Source organism: Oncorhynchus clarkii, chromosome 15 (assembly GCF_045791955.1).
Source record: "Oncorhynchus clarkii lewisi isolate Uvic-CL-2024 chromosome 15, UVic_Ocla_1.0, whole genome shotgun sequence".
Taxonomy (NCBI): domain Eukaryota; kingdom Metazoa; phylum Chordata; class Actinopteri; order Salmoniformes; family Salmonidae; genus Oncorhynchus; species Oncorhynchus clarkii.
In genome coordinates this window covers 25,318,617-25,346,470 of record NC_092161.1, presented here as the reverse complement: position 1 = coordinate 25,346,470, position 27,854 = coordinate 25,318,617, and the positions used below count along the sequence as shown (strand labels likewise).

Genomic DNA, 27,854 nt, shown 5'->3' with positions numbered 1-27,854 from the left:
TGACTTTTTCCACATGTTGTTGTGTTACAGCCTGAATTTAAAATGGATTACATTGTGATTTTTGTCGTCACTGGCCTATGTTTAGAAATGTTAATTAATTAATTAATAATGAAAAGCTGAAATGTCTTGAGTTAATTATTCAACCCCTTTGTTACGGCAAACATACATAAGTTCAGGAGTGTGCTCAACAAGTCCCATAATAAGTCGGATGGACTCACTCTTTATGCAATAAAAAGGCTTAACATGAGTTTTGAATGACTACCTCATCTCTGTACCCCACACATACAAGTATCTGTAAGGTCCCCCAGTTGAGCAGTGAATTTCAAACAGATTCAACCACAAAGACCAGGAAGGTTTTCCAATGTCTCTCTAACATGCTGACCAAACCGGACGCGCGTGCACGTTGATTTTGTTCGCCCACACCAGAAGCAAATCAGAACACGCAGGTTGAAATATCAAAACAAACCCTGATCCAATTATATTCATTTGGGGACATTAGCTTGCTGTTGCTAGCTCATTTGTCCTGGGATACAAACATTGGGTTGTTATTTTACCTGAAATGCACAAGGTCCTCTACTCCGACAATTAATCCATAGATAAAAAGGTAAACCAAGTTCATTTCTCATCATATCTCCTCCTTTCTTCAGGCTTCTTTTTCTTCTTTGGACTTTTTATGGAGGTTGGCAACCAACTTTACAGCATTACTACAACCGACTGGAGTGTGGACCTCAGTTCATCTTTCAATCACCCACGTGGGTATATGCTCCTAAAAACCAATGAGGAGACTGGAGTGACCGGACTTGCAGCTCATCAAAAATTTGACCGATTTCTATTTTAGCGCCTGGCTACACAGACGGTCGCTGACGCGCGCGAGCAGTGTGGGTCCAATGATTGAATAACATGCATGTGTACAGTTATTTTGCAACATTCGCACAAGCGACGCAAGCGGTGTGGTCAGCATGTAAGAAGGACACCTATTGGTAGAACGGTAAAAATACAAAAAGCTGACATTGAATGTCCCTTCGAACATGGTGAAGTTACTAATTACACTTTGGATGGTGTATCAATACACCCAATCACTAGAAAGAAACAGGCATCCTTCCTAACTCAGTTCCCAGAGAGGCAGGAAACCACTCAGGGATTTTACCATGAGGCCAATAGTGACTTTAAAAGAGTTTGAGTTTAATGGCTGTGATAAGATAAAACTGAGGATGGATCAACAGCATTATAGTTACTCTACAATACTAACCTGTTTGCAACAAGGCATTAAAGTAATACTGCAATTAACTTTTTGTCCTGAACACAAAGTGTTATGTTTGGGGCAAATCTAATACAACACATTACTGAGTACCCCTCTCCATATTTTCAAGCAGAGTGGTGTCTGCATCACGTTATGAAAATGCTTATAATCGTTAAGGACAGGTGAGTTTTTCAGGACAAAAGAAATACGCGGAATGGGGCTAAGCACAGGCAAAATCCTGGAGGAAACCTTGGTTCAGTCTGCTTTCCAACAGAGATGAATTCACCTGAATACATGAGCAGGACAATAACCTAAAAAAAAAACAAGGCTACGGGTAGTATTTGAGTAGACTGGTGAGAGAAAAAATATATTTAATACATTTTGAATTCAGGCTGTACCACAACAAATTATGCAAAAAGTCGAAGGGTATGAATACTTTCTGAAAGCACTGTACGTCCCAAATGCCACCCTATTCCCTATGTAATGTACCACTTTTGACCAGAGCCCTATGTGAATAGGGTTCCATTTGGGACGCACATAATGATAACCTTCAGGATGTGTTCCAACCTGAGGGAATAGTTGACTAGAATACTGTGTTCTTCTGTTATCTGGCATTTCAAATGCTTTGCATATGGAAGGTATTTGGCATCTTTCAGAAAAGTGATAGAAAATCTCCAAATGTGAAGGAAATATGAGAATTCTTGATCAGAAGTCAAGAATCTCTCCTTTTTTTCCTTTCTTAAGAGCAGCATCGTTTTTCTTAACCTTTTTCCTTCAGACCAAACTGACACATTTAAAAGGAATGACCTCTTGAGAAAGCTTAAGTGAACCCAACCAAAGCAAACTATAGACCAAAGACCCTCAACTTAGTAAGAGGGGCAAAAACATTTCTCTTCGCCCCACAAACATCCCCCTAGAACATAGTTCTATACGTCTGTAGGAAACAAGAGGTCTTTTATGCCAGACCCAGGGGCGATGTCCCAAATAGCACCCTATATTCCCTATTTAGTGCACCACTTTTGGCCAGGGCCCATATGGAATAGTGTACCATGTGGTACTCAACCTGACTGCAGAGTCATACTGTTTCTGCTTCCTAATTGTTTTGGAGGATTAGCTCCGCTAATGAGCCTTTAAATTACTCATTACTCCTTTACTGTACTCTTCAAGGGTTCAGCTGCAGTAGTAGAACATTGGGGACGGACCAGCCGTCCAGGAGAAGAAAAGGGCCTGGGGACGGGGGTTCAAAGTCGACCAAAACAAAAAGGGCACTATGGAGTTTCCAGTCAGTCCCTCTGACACGCACACAGCTGCCAGATGGAGTAAGAAATGTGCAATTTTCAGATTAATGGCCATCAACACTGAGTCAGCGTCCCAAATGGCACCCTGTTCCCTTACTAGTGTACTACTTTTGACCTGAGACCTATGAGAATTAGGTGCCGCGCTTAGGGTGCTTAATGGTAGACAGCATGATAATCTTCTACTCTCATGACTAATGTCTTATTCTTTCACCCCCGATATAAAACAACCTCTCCCTTCACTACTAACCATGAATTACAAGAAAAGCCTTGCAGCTGTATAGGGAGTGAGACAGAGCTATGGTAGCATACATTACACACTCCAGCAGCATCATTCTAACTATGCCATCAGGCCCTACTTCCTCCTCTCATCTGCGCTGTTCCTCTCTGCCTTGGCTAGCCTGGAGATGGACAGAGCGAGAGGGGGAGATTTTATTTTATTTTATTAGGATCTCTTTTAGTCCCCATTTGGACTAATCTTGGCTAGCCTGGAGATGGACAGAGCGAGAGGGAGAGAGGAGGGAGAGTGAGAATCAAAAAGAGAGGGAAAGGGGGGGGGGCTTGTCCCTAACGAGCAGGCCTATCATGAATGAAGGTCTTACCTCAGGGTCCCAGTGACATCTGGTTTAGGTTTGACACTCAGAACCTCTCCTCCAATATAACTTTTCATGTTCAGCAAGACACGGAACAAAATGGATGGAGGGTTCCAGAAGAATATAAGGAGTTCTGATGATCAGGACTGTTCACTTTCAGGGGAAAGAGGAGGATCTTTAAGGATCAATCAGTGTCTTGTTCCATGTTCATTCCATTGTCCCTCTTCCTTTTATTTCCACCATTGTTCAGTAATGACTAATAAATGCGCAGGGCGGTGCTGCCAAACAGAAGACTGAGCCAGATGCAATCCGTCCGCCACGTGGTGCTCTAGCGGTCTGTGTTTGTATGTGTGTGGAGGGTCGTACGTTACCTGTGGCTGTAAGGAATACACAGCCAATCAGAGGGCTTCCCAAACGCTCCTTAAACACCATCCACCATTGTCCATCTGGGGCTTGTAAAGGTTTCCGTCTCCCTCCTTGGCTTGGGATGACTTCACACACACGCACAAGCATGTACACACAGATACACACACACTCATTCTCCTTTTCTCACCCCCCAAGTAACCCATTTGTGTGTGTGTGAGTAGCCCAGGTGGCTGAGGTTAGTCTAAACTAGCCGCGATCAAAGCCACATAACCACTCAGGTCAGTGCACGGTCAGGGCACAGGACGCTGTGTGGTTAGAGGCCTTCTGCCGACCATTCAGACAGCCAGCCATCCCTGCACTAGCTAGCTAGCTTTGTTGCCATGGTTTCTGAGTGTACTGTACTTCAGTGAGGGCCTGACCACCTATTGAGAGAGAGAGAGAGCTATGGGCTGTGTAGCAACGAAGGATAATCTCAGAGGTAGAGAGAGAGAGACAGAGAGAGAGATTAGGAATATGTGTGTGTGCCGAGATGACAAATAAATCATGAGAGAATGTATGAGGAGATCGCTGTGTGTAGAAGAGGGAGAGACAGAATCTACTGATTTGGTTCTGATACAGCTCCCATATTTCAGCCCAGCCTTGATTACTCCCACTTGTTTTCCAAGGGGGGGGGGGGTTATGGAGCCACATGAGCTTAATATTGAGGTTTGTTCCAAATGTTGCTCTAATCCTGTTGGGGAATTTGGCTGGGCGGATGCCACGGGGCCTGGTACACTGAGAAGAACCTTTGTGAGGAGGGCCCAGGGTGCCCTGAGTAGGCCGGGGCAGAAGGGAGTAGTGGAGGTAGAGGGGTAGGGCGCGGTGCCCATCAAGACGGGTCAAGCCTGGATCTCTCTCCCACACAGCTGTCCAGCCCACGGACTGAAGGAGTGCTGCCTCTTTAGTTACCACACTCTCACACTCACTCCAGTGACATCTCCGTCACAAAGTAAGGACAAATATGATTCAAGCCCAGTACTGACAACTGATCTATGATAACTATAAATCAACAGAGATCTGGATTGCAACAACACCAACACTTTAGTTGTGTAACTAAAGGAGTGCCTTGGTTCTGTGAAAGCTGAATCCGTACCGGTAGCCCGAGTTCAACCCCTAAACCCTACACCCTTCTCCCTGAGACCCTCAGAGAGCCCCTTTGTAGTGCCCTTACAGCCCTTATCCCCAGGCTGCTAGACCCTCATCATTAATTATGTGTCCATGTAAATATATCATTCAATTAATCCAGCTCCCACAGACATCAAAGGCTGAAGCAGCCCGGACACCAGGTGGTCCGTTGGGAACTCTGCTGGGAACGCTGAGAGGGAAATGATTAAAACACACAAGAGGACGGCTGTTTCGGAAAAGTTGGGAGTTGACTCTGTGTGTGTGTGTGTGTGTGTGTGTGTGTGTGTGTGTGTGTGTGTGTGTGTGTGTGTGTGTGTGTGTGTGTGTGTGTGTGTGTGTGTGTGTGTGTGTGTGTGTGTGTGTGTGTGTGTGTGTGTGTGTGTGTGTGTGTTCGTGAGGGAGAACGTGTATGTGTGTGGTGGAAAGATACACACTTTCTCCCTCTGAAAGTGCTGTACACATAGTATGTCTCTGTTAATAATACCATTCCTTACTAGACAACAAGCTAGCTAAGATGCAACTAACATATAAGCCTAACTATAGCTAACAAACTGCTTAACTTAGTAATAAATCAACCAACCAGGACCACACACCACAAGTGGAACCATTCAGATGCGGGCCCTCTGCAAATGAACAGTAGACATTGAGAATGTTTACTACATGCACAGTAATAGTATGATATTTAACTGATTATGGCAGTCGATCAAGTATGACAATAGTCATGTAAACGCCTTACTCTGCTTATCTTCAATTGGAGGAAGGTCAAACATTGAAGTAAACATACGCTGATTAAAACACCTGGTTTTCGGAGCAATCTTTTGAATTATTAGGACATGTAAACAGATTAAAATCGGCATTCCAGCTGTGTTCTTGATCTGCTCATGTGCCAGCACCGGTATGTCCCTCTTATGCATGAGCGAAATGAGTTCGGAAAAACTGAAAGTATGCTTCTTAGAAATAGTTTTCACATACAACCTCCCATACTGCTAAGTCATTAGGAGGCCCTGGTGTCTATACTAGTCCCAAACTGCTGAGTCATCAGGAGGCCCTGGTGTCTATACTAGTCCCAAACTGCTGAGTCATCAGGAGGCCCTGGTGTCTATACTAGTCCCAAACTGCTGAGTCATCAGGAGGCCCTGGTGTCTATACTAGTCCCAAACTGCTGAGTCATCAGGAGGCCCTGGTGTCTATACTAGTCCCATTCTGCTGAGTCATTAGGAGGCCCTGGTGTCTATACTAGTCCCATACTGCTGAGTCATCAGGAGGCCCTGGTGTCTATACTAGTCCCATTCTGCTGAGTCATTAGGAGGCCCTGGTGTCTATACTAGTCCCAAACTGCTGAATCATCAGGAGGCCCTGGTGTCTATACTAGTCCCAAACTGCTGAGTCATCAGGAGGCCCTGGTGTCTATACTAGTCCCAAACTGCTGAGTCATCAGGAGGCCCTGGTGTCTATACTAGTCCCAAAATGCTGAGTCATCAGGAGGCCCTGGTGTCTATACTAGTCCCATTCTGCTGAGTCATTAGGAGGCCCTGGTGTCTATACTAGTCCCATTCTGCTGAGTCATTAGGAGGCCCTGGTGTCTATACTAGTCCCATACTGCTGAGTCATCAGGAGGCCCTGGTGTCTATACTAGTCCCATTCTGCTGAGTCATTAGGAGGCCCTGGTGTCTATACTAGTCCCATTCTGCTGAGTCATTAGGAGGCCCTGGTGTCTATACTAGTCCCATTCTGCTGAGTCATTAGGAGGCCCTGGTGTCTATACTAGTCCCAAACTGCTGAGTCATCAGGAGGCCCTGGTGTCTATACTAGTCCCATACTGCTGAGTCATCAGGAGGCCCTGGTGTCTATACTAGTCCCATTCTGCTGAGTCATTAGGAGGCCCTGGTGTCTCATCAGGAGGCACTGGTGTCTATACTAGTCCCAAACTGCTGAGTCATCAGGAGGCCCTGGTGTCTATACTAGTCCCATACTGCTGAGTCATCAGGAGGCCCTGGTGTCTATACTAGTCCCATTCTGCTGAGTCATTAGGAGGCCCTGGTGTCTCATCAGGAGGCACTGGTGTCTATACTAGTCACATACTGCTGAGTCATCAGGTGGCCCTGGTGTCTATACTAGTCCCATACTGCTGAGTCATCAGGTGGCCCTGGTGTCTATACTAGTCCCATACTGCTGAGTCATCAGGTGGCCCTGGTGTCTATACTAGTCCCATACTGCTGAGTCATCAGGTGGCCTTGGTGTCTATACTATTGCCATACTACTCAGTCACCAGGAGGCCCTGGTGTCTCATCAGGAGGCCCTGGTGTCTATACTAGTCCCATACTGCTGAGTCATCAGGAGGCCTTGGTGTCTTATTAGGAGGCCCTGGTGTCTCATCAGGAGGCCCTGGTGTCTATTCTAGTCCCGCACTGCTAAGTAATCTGGAGGCCCTGATGATACTCTTGAAAAGTTTAAAGAGAGAGTTCCAGGAGACCTCTTTTATAAGAGCATTAATAGAGGGAGTACAAAAACACAGAGAGAGAGAGAGAGAGAGAGAGAGAGAGAGAGAGAGAGAGAGAGAGAGAGAGAGAGAGAGAGAGAGAGAGAGAGAGAGAGATGGAGATGGTTGATGGTTGAGAGAGGAGAATAAATATAGAGGACAAGCAATTACAGAGATGTGGTCTTTGATGGACATGCAGAGTGATTAGGCAGCTGCAACTACAACAGTTTGCTCATTACATGACTGTGGTATAAAAAAAAACAGCCAACAAGTGCACAGCATATGTGAGAACTCCTTCCAGACTGTTGGAAAAGCATTCCAGGTGAAGCTGGTTGAGAGAATGCCAAGCGTGTGCAAAGCTGTCATCAAGGCAAAGGGTAGCTACTTTGAAGAATTTCAAATATAAAATATATTTTGATTTGTTTAACACTTTTTTGGTTACTACATGATTCCATATGTGTTATTTCAGAGTATTGATGTCTTCACTATTATTCTACAAGGTAGAACATTTTAAAATAAAGAATAACCCTGGAATGAGTAGGTGTGTTCAAACTTTTGACTGGTACGGTATAGATCATAATTCTACAATATACTGTATGTATCTATTTTCATCCATATAGCCTTTCTAGACAACCACAGGGGTGTGTACCAAATGGCATCCTAATCCCCATACAGTGCACTATAGTGCACCCTATATAGTGCACTACCATAATGGCCTCTGGTCAAAAGTAGTGCACTACATATGAAATATTGTAACATTTAGGACATAACCCTGGTTCTCCCATTTAAAACAGTCTATGGACCAAATCTGCCAGTCAAACTCACTCGTGATGGGTGGCTTTCTCCTCTCTGTGTGCCACAGTTCAAATATATCTTGCATAAATGACTCCCCAAAACCACAAAAAAGAAGTTGAGCAAATTGTTTCAATGGGTTTCCACTGAGGTCATTGTTAATAAAGAGATATACTTCTTTCCCATGAAATCAGCAGCATGGTGGCACAGCGGGAGGCGCACACACACACAGAGAGAGACAGAGAGAGAGAGAGACAGAGACAGAGACAGAGACAGAGACAGGCACACACACACACACAGAGAGAGACAGAGACAGAAACAGAGAGAGACAGAGAGAGAGAGAGAGACAGAGAGAGAGACAGAGAGAGAGAGAGACAGAGAGAGAGAGAGGCACAAACACACACACAAACACACACAGAGAGACAGAGACAGAGAGAGACAGAGACAGAGAGAGAGAGAGAGGCACACACACACACACACACACACAGAGAGACAGAGACAGAAACAGAGAGAGACGGAGACAGAGAGAGAGGCACACACACACACAGAGAGAGAGAGACAGAGAGAGACAGAGACAGACACAGAGAGAGAGGCACACACACACACACAGAGACAGAGAGAGACAGAGACAGAGACAGAAACAGAGAGAGACGGAGACAAAGAGAGGCACACACACAGAGAGACAGAGAGAGAGGCACACACACACACACACACAGAGAGACAAAGAGAGAGGCACACACACACAGAGAGACAGAGACAGAGAGAGGGGCACACACACACACACACAGAGAGACAGAGACAGAGAGAGAGGCACACACACACAGACAGAGAGAGAGAGGGGAACACACACACACAGAGAGAGACAGAGACAGAGAGAGGCACACAAGCACACAGAGAGACAGACAGAGAGACCAAAGTGAGTCATTAGCATTTTAGTATTTTTATAAAAACCTCTGTAGTTTACCCACTTCAGTAATCCCAGAATGCACGATTCTGCACTGATCACTGACACGAGAAGTGTGGCACAGATTTAAGACTAAAATCCCTCTTTCATGAACATGGGGCCTTCTTTCTGAGAAGGAGAGAAAGAAAGAGAAGCTATAAGGAACAAGTTGTTGGACTAAGGATCGGCCCTGGTGTTGAGTCATTCATCTGTGTGTGTGTGTGTGTGTGTGTGCGTGTGTGTGTGTGTGTGTGTGTGTGTGTGTTTTTCAGAGGTGTAGTCGGTGAGGATAGTCATGCTTGCTATTTAGAGCCGGTTATTCATTGACACTGGCGTAAGAAAATAAACTGCTGATGTAGTTAACAAAACTAAGTCTATAATGACCAAATAATAATGGCACCCTATTCCCTATTTGGTCAAAAGTAGAGCACTATACAGGGAATAGGGTGCCATTTGGGACGTGAACAGTCTTTCTCGAATGATTAATGCTCCTCCTCCAGAACAGAGCCACTTGTTCTACAGATTTGTTTAAAAGGGCAGGACAATTGTTTTGACATGGCATAGAGCAATTTGGGTCTTGTTTGTGGACTTTGTGGACTGCGTGCGTGTGTGCGACAAATTGCTACACCACAGCAACCACAAGAATGGAGTTAGGGCCGATCTCAAGTGTAATCCAAACACCAGGATTAACATAAGACGTTTCAGAGTGCTATGTTCGATACAACAAGTGTGCTTCCCAAACGGCACCCTATTCCTTATGGTACCTGGTCAAAAGTAGTGCACCACATATGAAACAGGGTGCCATTTGGGACGCAAACCAATTCTCTCTACAGAGTAACTTTGGACCAAGCTGGAAATCCAGACCAAATCCATGTGTCAATCAACAGAGTAGCAAAAACAAAACCTACATCCCAATGCCTCCTGTGCAATGCCTTAGGGCAGTGTTTCCCAACCCTGGTCATCCTGTACCCCCAACAGCCCAACCCTGGTCCTCCAGTACCCCCAACAACCCAACCCTGGTCATTGATTCATGCCATCAACTGATATAGACTAAGGAACTGCAGGCAGTATTAATTACACTTTACATCTCAATGTACTCTGGATTCCATGTGTGCACTAAAACACACATTTATGAAAATGTCCACTGCTCTTTCACGCTACGGTTGTAGATTCCAGACAGAGAGGTAGCAGCTCTATCAGCAAGCTCCCGGCTAAAGTGCCTGTGTCCTAGGAACGGTAGCGTGAAACGCTACACCGCCAGAATGTGGAGCATGTGCAGGCGTATTCTCAGGAAACCCAGAGAGACAGAGACCCTGAGAACAAGGTTCGCCAGACCCAGGCTGTCATAAACAATCTACAGCCATGACCGCCACCGAGTAACACATGATACCTTGTAAAAAATATATTGGTGCGTTCTCGCCCCATGGCGTCTGTGCTAGGCCTTTCACTCCGCTGTCCATATCTCTCACACATAGGCCTACACACACACACACACACACACACACACACACACACACACACACACACACACACACACACACACACACACACACACACACACACACACACACACACACACACACACACACACACAGTCTGTGAATGTGTGTGAGTACATACTTTATGTCAGTCAGAAATGCACACACACAGTCAGTCAGTCAAACTCAGGCGTACTGAACCTATAATTTGTACCCCAAGTGTTCTCCTCTCGTTTCCATTGCCCTGGGCGCTATGCGTGTGGCTTTCCGAGGCGTGCGTAGCGTCATTTGTAATTCAATTACTTGTATCTGTCCTGGCACACACTCCAGCACCTGCCAGCCTTAACACACTGTAATTTAGACGACCACTCCTTAAAGACAATATTCACCCACGTAGAGTTCTATCGCTCAATCGTTCTCAGTCCTCAGCTTATCACTGTTTAGGACATTTACAGCAGAGATATTATATCCAACTTAGACCATAAAGACCCTAGACCATAAAGACAAAGACCCTAGACCCTAAATACCTTAGACCCTAAATACCCTAGACCCTAAATACCCTAGACCTTAAAGACCCAAAGACCCTAGAACCCTAAAGACCCTAGACCATCAAGACCCTAAAGAACCTAGACCTTAAAGACCCTAAACCATAAAGACCCCAAAGAACCTTAAAGACCCTAAAGACCCTAGACCATAAAGACCCTAAAGACCATAAAGACCCTAAAGACCATAAAGACTCTAAAGACCATAAAGCCCCTTAACCATATAGACCCTAAAGACCCTAGACAATAAGACCCTATACCATGAAGACCCTAAACCATAAAGACCCTAAAGACCCTAGACCATAAGACCCTAGACCATGAAGACCCTATACTGTAAAGACCCTATACTGTAAATACCCTCTACCCTAAAGACCATAAAAACCCTATACCCTAAAGACCATAAAGACCATAGACCCTAAAGACCATAAAGACCCTATACCATAAAGACCCCATACCATAAAGACCATAAAGAACCTATACCCTAAAGACCTTATACCAAAGACCCTATGCCCTATGGACCATAAAGACCCTTCACCCCAAAGACCATAAATACCCTATACCATAAAGACCAACAAGACCCCATACCATAAAGACCATAAAGACCCTAGAACCTAAAGACCCTAAACACCATAAAGACGCTATAGACCCTAGACCATAAAGACCCTAAAGACCCTATACCATAAAGACCCTATACCATAAAGACCATAAAGACCCTATACCCTAAATACCAAAAAGACCCTATACCATAAAGACCATAAAGACCCTATACCATAAAGACCATAAAGACCCTATACCATAAAGACCATAAAGACCCTAGAACCTAAAGACCCTAGACCATAAAGACCCTAAACCACAAAAAACCCTAAAGACCCTAGACCATTAAGACCCTAGACCATAGACCAAAGACCCTATACCATAAAAACCCTAAAGACCCTAGACCATAAAGACCCTAGACCATAAAGACCCTAGAAGCTAAATACCCTATACCTTAAAGACCCTAGACCATAAAGAGCCTAGACCATAAAGACCCTAGACCATAAAGACCCTAGAAGCTAAATACCCTATACCTTAAAGACCCTAGACCATAAAGAGCCTAGACCATAAAGACCCTAGACCAAAAGACCCTATACCACAAAGACCACAAAGATGCTAGACCATAAAGACCATAAAGACCCTATACCAAAGACCGCATACCCTAAGGACCATAAAAACCTTATCCCACAAAGACCCTAGAACGTAAAGACCCTAGACCATAAAGACCTTAGACCATACAGACCCTATACCAAAGACCCTATACCCTAAGGACCATAAAGACCCTAGACCATAAAGACCCTAAAGAACCTAGACCCTAAACCATAAAGACCCTAGTCCCTAGACCCTAGACCATAAAGACCCTATACCTTAAAGACCCTATACCTTAAAGACCCTATATCCCAAGGAACATAAAGACCCCATACTAAAGACCCTATACCATGAAGACCCAAGACCCTAAAGACCATGAAGACCCAATACACTAAAGACCCTATATCCTAAGGAACAAAGATTCTATACCATAAAGACCCAATAACCTAAAGACCCTATATCCTAAGGAACATAAAGACCTTAAAGACCCTAGACCCTAAAGAGCCTAGACCATAAATACCCTAGACCAAAAGACCCTAGACCAAAAGACCCTATACCACAAAGACCACAAAGATGCTAGACCATAAAGACCCTATACCAAAGACCCCATACCCTAAGGACCATAAAGACCTTATCCCATAAAAACCCTAGAACGTAAAGACCCTAGACCATAAAGACCTTAGACCATACAGACCCTATACCAAAGACCCTATAACAAAGACCCTATACCCTAAGGACCATAAAGACCCTAGACCATAAAGACCCTAAAGAACCTAGACCCTATACCAACCCTATACCAAAGATCCTAGACCAAAGACCCTAGACCATAAAGATCCTAGACCATAAAGATCCTACACCATAAAGACCCTATACCATAAAGACCCTATACCATAAAGATCCTAGACCACAAAGATCCTAGACCATAAAGACCCTATACCACATACCATAAAGACCCTATACCATAAAGACCCTTTACCATAAGACCCTAGACCATAAAGGCCACAATGACTCTATAAAATGAAGACCCTAGTAAACAGACCACAAGACTAGGGGCCATGCGCCCGCACATGGTCACATAACACACTAATATACACACACAGTCTCACACACGAGGGGCACTGGCAGCGTCTGAATGTGTGTGCGCTCCAGGGGCAGAGGGAAGAAAAGGAGCAGAGGAGCTGAAGCAAATGCATGCTGGCTTTTATTAGTAGAGCTGTCCAACCATCAAGAGGAAGGAGAGACAGAGACAGAGAGAGAGAGAGAGACAGAGAGAGAGAGACAGAGAGAGAGAGAGAGAGAGAGAGAGAGAGAGAGCGAGAGAGAAGAGAGACAGAGAGAGAGAGAGACAGAGACAGACAGAGAGACAGAGAGAGAGAAGAGAGAGAGAGAGAGAGAGACAGAGAGAGAGAGAGAGAGAGAGAGAGAGAGAGAGAGAGAGAGAGAGAGAGAGACAGAGAGAGAGAGAGAGAGAGAGATAGAGAGAGAGAGAGAAGAGAGAGAGACAGAGAGAGACAGAGACAGAGAGAGAGACAGAGAGAGAGACAGAGAGAAGAGAGAGAGAGAGAGACAGAGAGAGAGAGACAGAGACAGAGAGAGAGAGAGACAGAGAGAGAGACAGAGAGAGAGAGAGACAGAGAGAGAGACAGAGAGACAGAGAGAGAGAGAGAGAGAGAGAGAGAGAGAGAGAGAGAGAGAGATAGACAGAGAGAGAGAAGAGAGAGAGACAGAGAGAGTGAAGAGAGAGAGACAGAGAGAGAGAGAGAGCATAATAAAGAGCCGTGGGCTGTGTTCATCACAAATCCCTCCCTCTTCCCTTCCTCTGTCCTCCCCCTCTTTTCCCTTCCTCCCCCCCTCAATCTCCCTCCTTCCTTCCTTATTATCTCCATTCTTTATAGTCGGTGGATGAAAGGTTTGGATCCTCCAGGGGCCACCACTTCTCCCAAACCCCCAGCCCACTTCCATTGGATGGATGCATTCTGACAGCCTGCCTCGTGGTACGTGATACAGGCAGGACCCTTTTCTCTTGACAATCCTAAACAGATTGCTGCTCCCCAGGGAGCAGCTTATGGGACAACAGGGATGACAAGGCAGGGACACTGCAGGCCTCTGGTGGGTAGGAGAGGAGGGCAAGTGGTTGTGGTTAGTGTGTGTGTACACGTGTGTGTACACACATGTTAACCATGTTTGCCTGATTCTGCTCCCATGCCTGCCCTTTGCTCAAAAGATGGTTGTGTGTGTCCATAAGCATGCATATGTATTGTGTGTGTGTGTGTGTATGTGTGTGTGTGTGTGTGTGTGTGTGTGTGTGTGTGTGTGTGTGTCTAAATAACAGTATAATAACGTGAGGCCCATGCTCTGATCACAACATACTCACCCCTGACACAACCCTCCTAAGAAGCATCTCTCTCCTCTTTTCATCCCCCTCCTCTTCTCCTCCCATGTTCACACCTCCCCTTTCTTCTCTCCTCCCTGCTTCTTTGCTCTCAACATCCCCCTTTTCTCCACCTCCCTCCCTCCCTCCCTCCCCTCTCTCTTGTTCTCGCTATAAGCCCCTGCTGCATCCACGTGCAGTAACACAGCAAAGGACTCCCCCGCTCTCCCCTCCCATTCACTCTCACTCAAACAAACTAAAGGGCCCATGTGTCTTTCAACTAACTCGCTACATAACTACAGGCTCTAACTTTGTTCTGACTGAACGCACAGCACTCTACCTTGTGAGCGAGGTTACAGTCCAAAACACGGAAATTCACAACTGCTCATCAAGGTCGAGAAAAGAGAGACACTACTTAAAACAAAACGCACAGAGGTGGAGGATGTAGGGTCTCAATTAGCTTCTCATTACCTTCTCGTTTACCTTCTCATTTACCTTCCATGACACCTATAGCTCTATTGTGAGCACCCGGAGCAAACCAAATCAAATCAAATCAAATCAAATGTATTTATATAGCCTTTTTGTACATCAGCTGATATCTCAAAGTGCTGTACAGAAACCCAGCCTAAAACCCCAAACAGCAAGCAATGCAGGTGTAGAAGCACGGACCACTGCAGAGTGTACGTGCCAGTGAGTGCATGCATTTCTTGCTCCTAAAAACCCAAGGAAACCTTACCGGGACAGTTTCGCTCTGTAGCTTCATACTAGAACACTACCAACAACACACGGTCTCTCTATCTCTGCTAGAACACTACCAACAACACACAGTCTCTCTATCTCTGCTAGAACACTACCAACAACACACGGTCTCTCTATCTCTGCTAGAACACTACCAACAACACACAGTCTCTCTATCTCTGCTAGAACACTACCAACAACACACGGTCTCTCTATCTCTGCTAGAACACTACCAACAACACATAGTCTCTCTATCTCTGCTAGAACACTACCAACAACACACAGTCTCTCTATCTCTGCTAGAACACTACCAACAACACACAGTCTCTCCATCTCTGCTAGAACACTACCAACAACACACAGTCTCTCTATCTCTGCTAGAACACTACCAACAACAAACAGTCTCTCTATCTCTGCTAGAACACTACCAACAACACACAGTCTCTCTATCTCTGCTAGAACACTACCAACAACACACAGTCTCTCTATCTCTGCTAGAACACTACCAACAACACACAGTCTCTCTATCTCTGCTAGAACACTACCAACAACACACAGTCTCTCTATCTCTGCTAGAACACTACCAACAACACACAGTCTCTCTATCTCTGCTAGAACACTACCAACAACACACGGTCTCTCTATCTCTGCTAGAACACTACCAACAACAAACAGTCTCTCTATCTCTGCTAGAACACTACCAACAACACACAGTCTCTCTATCTCTGCTAGAACACTACCAACAAGACACGGTCTCTCTATCTCTGCTAGAACACTACCAACAACATACAGTCTCTCTATCTCTGCTAGAACACTACCAACAACACACGGTCTCTCTATCTCTGCTAGAACACTACCAACAACACACAGTCTCTCTATCTCTGCTAGAACACTACCAACAACACACAGTCTCTCTATCTCTGCTAGAACACTACCAACAACACACAGTCTCTCCATCTCTGCTAGAACACTACCAACAACACGCAGTCTCTCTATCTCTGCTAGAACACTACCAACAACAAACAGTCTCTCTATCTCTGCTAGAACACTACCAACAACACACAGTCTCTCTTTCTCTGCTAGAACACTACCAACAACACACAGTCTCTCTATCTTTGCTAGAACACTACCAACAACACACAGTCTCTCTATCTCTGCTAGAACACTACCAACAACACACAGTCTCTCTATCTCTGATAGAACACTACCAACAATACACAGTCTCTCTATCTCTGATAGAACACTACCAACTACACACAGTCTCTCTATCTCTGATAGAACACTACCAACTACAAGGCAACCGAAAGAGAAAGAAAGTGTCTCTCTGAAACAGATCTAAAGACTGTGATCACACAAAGGATATGAGGTTATTCAGGGCAAATGGCACCCTATTCTTTATACAGGGCATTACTTTTTACCCGAGCCCTATAGGCCATGGTCAATAGTAGTGCACTATTTAGGGAATAGGGGGCCATTTGGGATGCAACCTGGTAAAGATGAGCTCACTGCCTGCTGTTTGGTAAATACTGGTAATTTAGTTTGATAGAGGATGATAGAGGAGGATAGACAATCTCTCCGGTCTCTACCATGCAATCAGCCTACAGAGAGGAGCTGTACTGTCATCAAGACTGGATAGAGAGATAAACCAGGAAAGAGGAGAGAGAGGGAGGGGGGGGAGTAGGGGGGGGGAGAAGGAGAACGTGGGAGGGAGAGAGAGAAATAATAGGGAGAAAAATAGAGCGAGAGAGAGAGAGGGATGACGAGGGTGGTTGAGTTTCCTTCCTAAAACACACGCTGCCTGCTGAGAAGAGACAGCTCTTTTAAACAGTGTCACTCACACGGTCGTTTATGCTCTCTTTATCTCTTCCATCTACTCTCTCTTTCCATCCCAATTTCTCCCTCTTTACCCATCTCCGCATGTAAACCATGCAGAGATGGTCTGTCTTTAGTCTCTGTCCTCATCTCTGCTTGTTCTCTTTCCATCCCTCCCTCTCTCCTTCCCAATTGGTCCCAGAGAGACATTGTGTTTGTATTTGTATTTATTAAGGATCCCCCATTAGCTGCCAAGGCAGCAGCTACTCTTCCTCGGGTCCAAATAAATTAAGCAAAACATTTAATAAAACAGTTCACATAACATTATTACGTCACTAAATATCTCAAATACAACATTTATAATACCATCATACCTACATGTGTGTAGAGTGAGTGTGCTAGTGCGTGTGTGCATGTGTGTGTCTCCTCATAGTCCTCATTGTTCCGTGAGGTGTTGTTTTTTTTCTTCCTCTGATTTTACTGCTTGCATGAGTTACTTGATGTGGAATAAAAGTTAATGTAGTCACGGTTCTGTGTAGTACAGTGCGTTTTCCAGAGTCCGTTCTGGACTTGGGGACTGTGAAGAGACCTCTGGTGGCATGTCTTGTGGGGCATGCATGGGTGTCCGAGCTGTGTTCTAGTCGCTTCAACAGACAGCTCTGTGATTTCAACATGTCAATACCTCTCACAAAGTCAAGTAGTGATGTATTCAATCTCTCCTCTACTTTGAGCCAGGAGAGATTGACATGCATGTCATTGATGTTACCTCTCAATGTACGTTTAAGGGCCAGCCGTGCTGCTCTGTTCTGGGCCAACTGTAATCTGCCTATGTCCCTCTGTGGCACTAGACCATGTGACTGGGCAGTAGTCCAGGTGCGACAAAACTAGGGCCTGTAGGACCGTAAGACAGCAGAGCAGCGCTTTATTGCGGACAGACCTCTCCCCGTCTTAGCTACCGTGGCATCAATATGTTTTGACCGTGACGGTTTACAGTTCAGGGTTACACCAAGCAGTTTGTTATACTAGCAGAGAGTCTGACCACTGACTCTACCCTGTCTTATAAAGTACAGCAGTATCCAGCCAGTCAGAAAGCTATGAAACGTTGTCCACTATAGTAACAGCCGTTTGTTTGACATAATACCTGTGAAAATGTGGTTCTGGTTTGAGGATAATAGGGGCATTCTATAAACATAAAATAAGGGGGGGGGGGGGGGGGGATAACTATACTCCTATGTTTTGTATATGGACTTCATGAATGAGAGACTTGGGAAGGTAAGATACTTTACACACGTTCCAAAGTCTGGTCGTAAACACACGATAGATATTTTTTCCACCGGTCAGTCAACACATACAGCCATGCAGGCTTAAGGCTGGCATACCCCGCCACACACACACACACACTGCTCCTCTCGCATGACTAAGATTTTCTCTGTGTTGTTACAAGACTCAGTCAGCCTGTATCTATCTCGCTCGCTCATTCCCTCGCTCTCCCTTTCTCTCCCTCACTCTCCTTCTCCCTCTCTCGCTCTCTACTCAAGCCGAGTGCGTGAATACAAACACACACAGAGAGAGAGAGAGAGAGAGAGAGAGAGAGAGAGAGAGAGAGAGAGAGAGAGAGAGCCCGAGTCAGACGGAAACGACAGCGAACGAGGCAGAGGAGAGGTAGATCGCTACTGGGACAATGTTTGTCTTGGCACGGCGCTGCCCCCTTGGAACCCCACTGACGTTATACCTAACAGCTGCTTGTGTTGCTGCCAACAGGCTAACACTAACCTGTGTGAAGGGTCTCCCCTCTTACAGCTCTTCGGGCTGGAAATACCTTCCACCAGCACTTTAAGAACAATATGCACCACAAACTCAAAGAAAACTTTCCTGGGAATAGTGTTGAATATGATTTGGCTATGACAAGTGACAGCATAATTACTACTTCACTACAATTTATAAGAGGGTCTCCCTATAAGACCTGGCACCATCAACCACTAGAATTGAGTTAGAATCTAGACTTTAGGTATAATCTAGACGAAGAATAATCTTCACCACAAACTATGGCAAATAAAAGCAGAACAACGACTGTTGCACAGAATTTGGCAAATAGAACAGTTATAATACTGTACATCTCAATTGTTTTTTCAAATTAGATGCCGGTCAAAATGAGCACTTTGGAGGACTTACTTGGCACTGGATACAGTACAATCTATAGTACCATTTATCTGCTGTACCTTCTCAATCTCACTGTAGCCTTCTCTTCCTAAAATCGACGACCGTCTTCTCAATCTCTCAATAGAGCTCATCGAGCCTTCTCCCCCGACACTATAACTATAGCACATGGCAGGAACGGACGGACAGGCACGGAAATCAGAACCAGTCGTGTACATTTTACGCTAATTGTTCCTGGTGCATCCAATTGGCAGAGGCTTTGAACGGTGCCACTGCATAAACTTTCCATTTACTTAATCTAGGGCAGTATATTTTATATACCAGTAACTACGTATATACAGAGATCTTCCACACAACACTAGGACTGTATGTACAGAGGCTCAACACAGAACTACATACATACTTATGGAACATACATATGAAATAAAATTGTGAAGGACCTCAGCGTTACTCTGGACCCAAATCTCTCTTTTGACGAACATATCAAGACTGTTTCAAGGACAGCTTTTTTTTCCATCTACGTAACATTGCAAAAATCAGGAACTTTCTGTCCAAAAATGATGCAGAAAAGTTAGTCCATGCTTTTGTTACTTCTAGGTTGGACTGCTGTAATGCTTTATTTTCCGGCTAAAGCACTAAATAAACTTCAGTTAGTGCTAAATACGCCTGCTAGAATCCTAGCATGTATCATATTACTCCAGTGCTAGCCTGTTATGGCAAGAGCTGATTTCAAGGTTTTACTGCTAACCTACAAAGCATTACATGGGCTTGCTCCTACCTATCTTTCTGATTTGGTCCTGCTGTACATACCTACACGTACGCTACGGTCACAAGACGCAGTTGTCCCTAGAATTTCTAAGCAAACAGCTGGAGGCAGGGCTTTCTCCTATAGAGCTCAATTTTTATGGAATGGTCTGTCTACCCATGTGAGAGACGCAGTCTCGGCCTCAACCTTTAAGTCTTTACTGAAGACTCATCTCTCCCAGGAGTGGGAAGGTGAACGGAAAGGCTCTGGAGCAACAAACCGGCCTTGCTGTCTCTGCCTGGCCGGTTCCCCTCTCTCCACTGGGATTCTCTGCCTCTAACCCTATAACAGGGGCTGAGTCACTGGCTTACTGGTGCTCTTTCATGCCGGTCCTAGGAGGGTTGCATCACTTGAGTGGGTTGAGTCACTGACGTGATCTTCCTGTCTGGGTTGGTCTTTGTGGGCTATACTCGGCCTCGTCTCGGGATGGTAAGTTGGTGGTTGAAGATATCCCTCTAGTGGTGTGGGGGCTGTGCTTTGGCAAAGTGGGTGGGGTTATATCCTTCCTGTTTGGCCCTGTCCGGGGGTATATTATTTGACCATGCTGGTCATTTATGAACATTTGAACATCTTGGCCATGTTCTGTTATAATCTCCACCCAGCACAACCAGAAGAGGACTGGCCACCCCTCATAGCCTGGTTCCTCTCTAGGTTTCTTCCTAGGTTTTGGCCTTTCTAGGGAGTTTTTCCTAACCACAGTGCTTCTACACCTGCATTGCTTGCTGTTTGGGGTTTTAGGCTGTGTTTCTGTACAGCACTTTGAGATATCAGCTGATGTACGAAGGGCTATATAAATACATTTGATTTGATAGGTTTTACATCGGTCGTGTTAAAGCTACAGTTAGTGGTGAAGTTTCTCTTCCACCAATACCACTGAAAGAGATGCTGTATGAAACTTCTGTTTAACTTTTCTTTAAAGGGGCGACAGGTAGCCTGGTGGTTAGAGTGTTGGGCCAGTAACCGAAAAGTTGCTAGATCGAATCCCTGAGCTGACAAGGTAAAAATATGTCATTCTGCCCCTGAACAAGGCAGTTAACCCACTGTTCCCCGGTAAGCCGTCATTGTAAATAAGAATTTGTTCTTAACTGACTTGCCTAGTTAAATAAAGGTCAAATAAAACAACATCCTCTACCAAATGAGTTACTGTGGGAGGATTTATGGCAGATTCTTCAATAAATGTTACGTCACTAGGTCAGTAAGAAAATTGGATCAAATTTCTCTGCTACTCATACAGCCGAACCCTTGAGTCATTTAGTAGACGTGCTAATCTAGCAACCTTTCACAGCCCCTCTATATTATCTGCTCATCAGCCCTCTCATCAATACAACAGACTTGGTGTGAAAATCCACACAGGGGGATCTATATGCAAAGCTGGTTGCATTAGACCCCTCTTTGATGATAATCAGGAAGTGGACCAACGGCTGACTTAGAAAGGTAAACACATATCCACACACAAGCTTTCTCTGACTAAACTCTGTTCCTCTTTCACCAAACAGCTGCACAATGTCAGGTCACAAACACTTCACACACACACACACACACACACACACACACACACACACACACACAGTGCCCGAGCGAGAGGTAGAAATACTATACAGCACTTTCCCACTCCATTCTCAATGACTCCCTTTTCACTTGAATGGAGTTAAATGGCTGAAGTCAGGCGTACATTCTGCAGCAGCGCTCTCTGACAGTCCCGAATGGCACCCTATTCCCTATATTGTGCAACGCTTTTGACAAGGGTCCATAGTTCAAAAGTAGTGCACTATATAGAGAAATAGGGTGCCATTTGGTAGTCAGTTGGGAAGACGATCCGAACAGCAACATTCATTAAGTCAGTCTGGCTCTACTGCCACTGTAAGCCAAATAACCAAACACACTTAGTTTGATTTATCAAAGTACTCTGTGTTGCTGATTGTGTGGGTGAGTTGCGGTAACCAAGGGGAGTTTTTTAGTTTGTTCAGCAAGTCCAAAATCGAACTCCAAAATAAAATGTTCACTAGCATGGGTTAAGAATCTGCGGAATCAAACACGACGTGTGGATGAGATGAGATTTATATGAAATTCCCAATAATTCAAACTTGATATATTTGCGTAAATAAAATAAAAACATACTCGTCACAAATGGACACGCAACCACCTCTGACATATTTCACTGCACTCTGCACTGCACAGGTCTCAGAGTGCAAGTCAATACTATCTGCTTTCTTCGTTTCAGAAACTCCAAATTAATGGTGAAGGAAGCCATGCAGTATTTATGAAACAACAATATTCCATTCATGGAATGTTGCTCCAGCTCTCTAAAATTCGACTTCTTGAGGACTGTGGAATGTTGCAACGGAGGGAATTCCTGTCATTCACAGAGAAAACTCTGAAGTTCTGCGACACACACAAACACACACACACACACAGTCTTGTGCTGAGTAGAGCGCCTGTGAAACAACTCTGTGTCTCAGTGAACAGAAGCACATCTCTGCATGCTGCCATAAATCACTGCCAACAGACCGAGAAAGAGAGAGGTGTTTGACTGTCTCTCTCACCTCTAAACTCTCTAAGCTCTACTGGGAAAACTAGAGCTCTGACAGCAGAAAGAAACCTGGAAGCATAAAAAGACTGAAAAAGAGAAATAGAAGGTGAAAGAAAGTGTCAAAGAAACGTTTCACATTACCTGGAAGGCAAGAGAGCAGAGTGCCGGAGTGAGAGTGTGAGAAAGAAGGATAAGGATCTCTTTTTTTCTCCCCGTCTCCTCTTCTCTTCTTGTTCTCATGCAGAGTTCTGGTCTTGGTGGTAGAGTAGTGGAGAGGAGAGGTGGACCACACAGCTCAGCTCCTCTGGAAGAAGGAGAAGAAGAAGAGGACAACCTCTCGGCTCTAATCCTCTCTATGATGTGATAACACTCTTTAACCCCAACCATCTGTTGAGACACGTCCCTGAGCAGAGAGGCAGAGCAGACCTACCGCCTCCTCTAGTCCAGTCCCACTCCACCCTAACCAATCACAGCTCTCTGTAGGCTGGCTACTGGGTGGCTCCTTGCTGCCAGGAGGCAGGGACAAGGACAGAGGAGGTAGAGTGGAGAGGGGAGAGACACACACACACACACTATGGGAGAGACACAAGTACAGAAAACCCCTAGCCACAGTAACCTGAGAGGGAAAGAGAGAGTGAGAGTGTGTGTTTGTGTGTTGGAGAGACAGGGAGGGGACAGAGGGAGAGTAGAGTGAGAGGGGGGGACAGAGAGTGACAGGGAGGGACAGAGAGTGAGAGTAGAGTGAGGGGGGAGCAGAGGGAGAGTAGAGTGACGGGGAGGGACAGAGAGTGAGAGTAGAATAAGGGGGGGGGGGGGGGGGGGTAGCAGGGGGAGAGTAGAGTGACAGGGAGGGATAGAGAGTGAGTAGAGTGAGGGGGAGCAGAGGGAGAGTAGAGGGATAGGGAGGGACAGAGAGTGAGAGTAGAGTGAGGGGGGCAGAGGGACAGGGAGGGACAGAGAATGAGAGTAGAGTGAGGTGGGCAGAGGGAGAGTAGAGGGACAGGGAGGGACAGAGAGTGAGAGTAGAATGAGAGGGAGGGACAGAGAGTGAGAGAGATACAGGGCAGAGAGGCAGAGAGAGAAAGAATGAAAAATTATTGTGACAGTTGACAAAAAATGCACTGTCAACTGAACAGTTTTTGTTCACACAGCTCCCCGGAATTCCAAAAGATACTTGGATACACACACACACCCTTTCACACTCACGTACATTGGCAGTCCCATATTCCACCTAAGCCCTTGACGAGCCACCCCCTGCACCCCTTCCTTACCAGCCCAACCCACCTATCTCCCTTCTCCCCCTTCTCCCAGCCCTACTCACCTATCCCCCTTCTCCCCTACCAGCCCTACCCCTCTTCTCCCCTCCCAGCCCTACCCACCTATACCCCTTCTCCCCATGTCCTGTTTTCTACCCCTCCCCCCCTGTCCCACTCAGAGTTTGTGTTCGAGGGAATCAAACTAATAAAGCTTTAGGTTCAGTTGGCCCCATGGTGTGACAACCGTTAGCACTAAAGCACTAGCTAGCAACATCTGCAGACAGACACACACAGGGGCAGAGAGCAGATCAGGCTACAGCCCTCACACCTTAGTGTGATAAATCATCCACACACACACACACACACACACACACACACACACACACACACACACACACACACACACACACACACACACACACACACACACACACACACACACACACACACACACACACACACACACACACACACACACACACACACACACACACACACACACACACACACACACACACACACAGCTATCACCTTAAGTTAAAAGAGGGCAGGGGGGAGAGAGCAAGAGAGAAAGACGTTAAATTCTACAACCACCTGAAAGGAAGCGATTCACAAATCTTCCATAACAGAGCCCAAGGACAGCAACACAATTAGACCCAATCAAATCATGAGAAAACAAAAAGATACTTACTTGACACATTGGAAAGAATTAACTAAAAAACATAGCTATCTGGAATGTTTACTTGGCCCTAAAAAGAAAGTACACAGTGGCAGAATACCTGACCACTGTGACTGACCCAAACTTAAGGAAAGCTTTGACTATCTATAGACTCAGTGAGCATAGCCTTGCTATTGAGAGAGGCCGCCGTAGGCAGACCTGGCGCTCAAAAGAAGACAGGCTATGTGCTCACTGCCCACAAAAATGAGGTGGAAACTGAGCTGCAATTCCTAACCTCCTGCCAAATGTATGACCATATTAGAGACACATAATTCCCTCAGATTACACAGATCCACAAATAATCTGAAAACAAACCCAATTTTGATAAACTCCCATGTCTACTGGGTGAAATACCACAGTGTGCCATCACAGCAGCATGATTTGTGACCTGTTGCCACAAGAAAAGGGCAATTTATTTCTCCTTTTGTACTTTAACTATTTGTACATTGCTACAACACTGTAAATAGACATAATATGACATAATATGACTTTAGACATTTATAAATGTCTTCATTCTTTTGGAACTTCTGTGAGTGTAATGTTTACTGTTCATTTGTATTGTTTATTTCACTTTTGTTTATCTATTTCACTTGCTTTAGCACTGTTAACATACAGTTGTAGTCGGAAGTTTACATAGACCTTAGCCAAATACATTTAAACTCAGTTTAAACTCAGTCACAATTTAATCCAAGTAAAAATTCCCTGTTTTAGGTCAGTTAGGATCACCACTATATTTTAAGAATGTGAAATGTCAGAATAATAGTAGAGAGAATTATTTATTTCAGCTTGTATTTCTTTCATCGCATTCCCAGTGGGTCAGAAGTTTACAAACACTCAATTAGTATTTGTTAACATTGCCTTGAAATTGTTTAACTTGGGTCAAACATTTCAGGTAGCCTTCCACAAGCTTCCCACGATAAGTTGGGTGAATTTTGGCCCATTCCTCCTGACAGAGCTTGTGTAACTGAGACAGGTTTGTAGGCCTCCGTGCTCGCACACACTTTTTAAGTTCTGCCCACTCATTTTCTATAGAATTGAGGTCAGGGCTTTGGGATGGCCACTATAATACCTTGACTTTGTTGTCCTTAACTTCTCTATGGTAGGCATTTGGAATTTTGGATGAAAAGCGTACCCAAATTAAACTGCCTTCTACTCAGACCCAGAAGATAGGATATGCATATACTTGGTAGATTTGGATAGAAAACACTATAAAGTTTCCAAAACTATTAAAATAGTGTCTGTGAGTATAACAGAACTGATTTTGCAGGCAAAAACCTGAGAAAAATCCATTCAGGAAGTAGGATTTTTTGTTGTTGTTGTAGTTTTCTATTCAATGCCATTACAGTATCCATTGACTTAGGATTCAAATTGCAGTTCCTATGCCTTCCACTAGATGTCAACAGTCTTTAGAAATTGTTTCAGGCTTGTATTCTGAAAAATGAGGGAGTAGGAGCAGTCTGAATGAGTGAACCCTGCCGTGTCACAGAGCTTTTTCATGCTCGCGACCGAGAGTGCCTTTCTTGTTAACCTTTTATATTGACGACGTTATTGTCCAGTTGAAATATTATTGATTATTTAGGCTAAAAAACCTGAGGATTGATTATGAACATCATTTGAAATGTTTCTATGAACGGATACAATTTAGATTTGTGTGTCTGCCTGTTGTGACTGCGTTTGAGCCTGTGGATTACTGAAGCAAACATGCGAACAAAATTGAAGTTTTTGGATATAAAGAGACTTTATCGAACAAAAGGAACATTTAATGAAAAAATTCATGTCTTCTGAGTGCAACCATATGAAGATCATCAAAGGTAAGTGATTAAATTGATCTCTATTTCTGACTTGTCTAACTCTTCTACTTGGCTGGTTACTGTTTGTAATGATTTGTCTGCTGGGCTATGTTCTCAAATAATCGTAAGGTATGCTTTCACCGTAAAGCATTTTTTAAATCTGACATCATGGTTGGATTCACAAGAAGTTCATCTTTAAACCTATGTAAAATAGTTGTATATTTTCTGAATTTTTAGAATGAGTATTTCTGTATTTGAATTTGGCTCTCTGCAATCTCACTGGATATTGGCCAGGTCGGACGCTAGCGTCCCACATACCCTAGAGAGGTTAAGCCATTTTGCCACAACTTTGGAAGTATGCTTGGGGTCATTGTCCATTTGGTTGACCCATTTGCGACCAAGTTGTAACTTCCTGACTGATGTCTTGAGATGTTGCTTCAATATATCCACATAATTTGCCTGCCTCATGATGCCATCTATTTTGTGAAGTGCATCATTCCCTCCTGCAGCAAAGCACCCCCACAACATGATGCTGTCACCTCCGTGCTTCACAGTTGGGATGGTGTTCTTCGGCTTGCAAGCCTCCCCCTTTTCCTCCAAACATAACAATGGTCATTATGGCCAAACTGTTCGTCTCCATGTGCAGTTGCAAACCGTAGTCTGGCTTTTTTATGGCAGGTTTTGGAGCAGTGGCTTCTTCCTTGCTAAGCAGCCTCTCAGGTTATGTTGATATAGGACTCATTTTACTGTGGATATAGATACGTTTGTACCCGTTTCCTCCAGCATCTTCACAAGTTTCTTTGCTGTTGTTCTGGGATTGATTTGCACTTTTCTCACCAAAGTACATTCCTCTCTAGGAGACAGAATGCGTCTCCTTCCTGAGCAGTATGATGGTTGCGTTGTCCCATGGTGTTTATTCTTGCGTACTGTTGTTTGTACAGATGAACGCGGTACCTTCAGGTATTTGGAAATTGCTCCCAAGGATGAACCAGACTTGTGGAGGTCTACAATTTTTTTTTGAGGTCCTGGCTGATTTCTTTTGATTTTCCCATGATGTCAAGCAAAGAGGCACTGGGTTTGAAGGTAGGCCTTGAAATACATCCACAGGTACACCTCCAATTGACTCAAATGGTGTCAATTAGCCTATCAGAAGCTTCTAAAGCCATGACATAATTTTCTGGAATTTTCCAAGCTGTTTAAAGACATAGTCAACTTAGTGTATGTTAACGTCTAACCCACTGGAATTGTGATAGTGAATTATCAGTGAATTAATCTGTCTGTAAAGAACTGTTGGAAAAATGTATTGTGTCCTGCACAAAGTAGATGCCCTAACCGACTTGCCAAAACTATAGTTTATTAACAGGACATTTGTGGAGTGGTTGAAAAACGAGTTTTAATGACTCCAACCTACGTGTATGTAAACTTCTGACTTCAACTGTATGCTTCCCATGCCAATAAAGCCCTTGAATTGAATAGGAGGTGGGGAGGGAGTGGGAGAGAGGGGAAGAGAGCTGAACCGAGAGAACAAGAGAGATGGAACGAAGGAAGAAAAGAAAGAGGGAGCTATCAGTGAACAATCCCCGATAGTGAAGGGTTCCATTGAGTGCAAGTAGCAGGCAGTGGTAGGCTGTGATCTCACCTTTCCACACCTATCTGCCTTTAG

The 27,854-nt window shown here is 44.7% G+C and overlaps 1 protein-coding gene across 2 annotated transcripts in view; it reads right to left on the bottom strand.

The window, feature by feature from the left end:
- Positions 1 to 22,789, bottom strand: part of LOC139367102 (sulfatase 1) — a 72,653-nt gene extending 49,864 nt beyond the window's left edge. The window contains exon 1 of one of the 2 annotated variants that reach the window (XM_071105150.1): positions 22,569 to 22,789. The gene's annotated coding sequence lies outside the window, so the exon portion shown is untranslated. The remainder of the gene's footprint in view (positions 1 to 22,568) is intronic. The other variant, XM_071105147.1, reaches the window with a different exon arrangement.
- Positions 22,790 to 27,854: the final 5,065 nt, after the last annotated feature.